Below are 1,114 nucleotides of genomic sequence, written 5' to 3'. Positions count from 1 at the left end.
ATATATATATATATATATATATATATATATATATATATATATATACATATGTGTGTGTGTGTGTGTGTGTGTGTTGCTCTTAAGTTAGACATGGCCTGGGCGTATTTTTGACCGTAACATATCTAAGCTTATCTAAATTTATACATACACACCCACACTTACATGTCGTGTCTCTATTGTCGATAAATGCAAAGATCCCACCATCAGTAAATATTTTGTTGGTTTTTGTAAGTTGATCACCAATATTAACTTAGACAATAAAGTTGTGTCCGAACTAGAACCCACAGCGTCACCACCGAATAAGACGCCAATGCATAATATCTCACCGAATTGGATGCCTTTGTATATTAGCCTCGAAGTGGGTTCTACCGCATGTTACCCTCCGAACCAAATGCCACTGCTTAATACCAAGTATCTCACCCTCTCTACATAGATTAAAGACTTGATACTGCAACATTTTAGGGTTCATGTGCCTACAGCATTTCAACACCTTGTTAAAGAAAAATTTTAAAACGGAATAAAAAGGTGGAGGTGTAGGGGACTGGGATATTTTAGGAGGCGGAGATCTGGAAGTATTTCAGAAAACACTTAAGCAAATATTTATCTAGGGTACGAGATGAACCTTCATCACAGCAAGAAACGAAAATAAGGGCGGTGTTGTCAAATCCCCATTTTCACCAAATCGAGAGGGCCGTAGAAATTAAAGTAAATAAACCAGTAATCTCTAAAACAGCGGTGCTCCAACATGGTCGGACCCTCTTACTGGAAAAAGAAAAATATATATAAAGAATAGAGGAAGAAGGAAATGAATAGATAGATAGAAGTGTGTGCGTGTAAATATAAACGCGTTATATATCACTGCATATAAATATTTATATATACGTATCTGGCCTTGTGCCAAAAGCTGAAACTTAATATTTATGTATATGTATACACTGATGTAGATATACACACATAAACACATAAATACACACACGCACATACACACAAAAAAATACGTAAATATGTTATGCATCTATGAAATTATATATGAGTATCATATATATATATATATATATATGTATATATATATATATATATATATATATATGTATGTATATATATATATATATGC

This window comes from Octopus bimaculoides, chromosome 2 (assembly GCF_001194135.2).
Source record: "Octopus bimaculoides isolate UCB-OBI-ISO-001 chromosome 2, ASM119413v2, whole genome shotgun sequence".
Taxonomy (NCBI): domain Eukaryota; kingdom Metazoa; phylum Mollusca; class Cephalopoda; order Octopoda; family Octopodidae; genus Octopus; species Octopus bimaculoides.
This window is presented reverse-complemented; position numbering follows the sequence as displayed.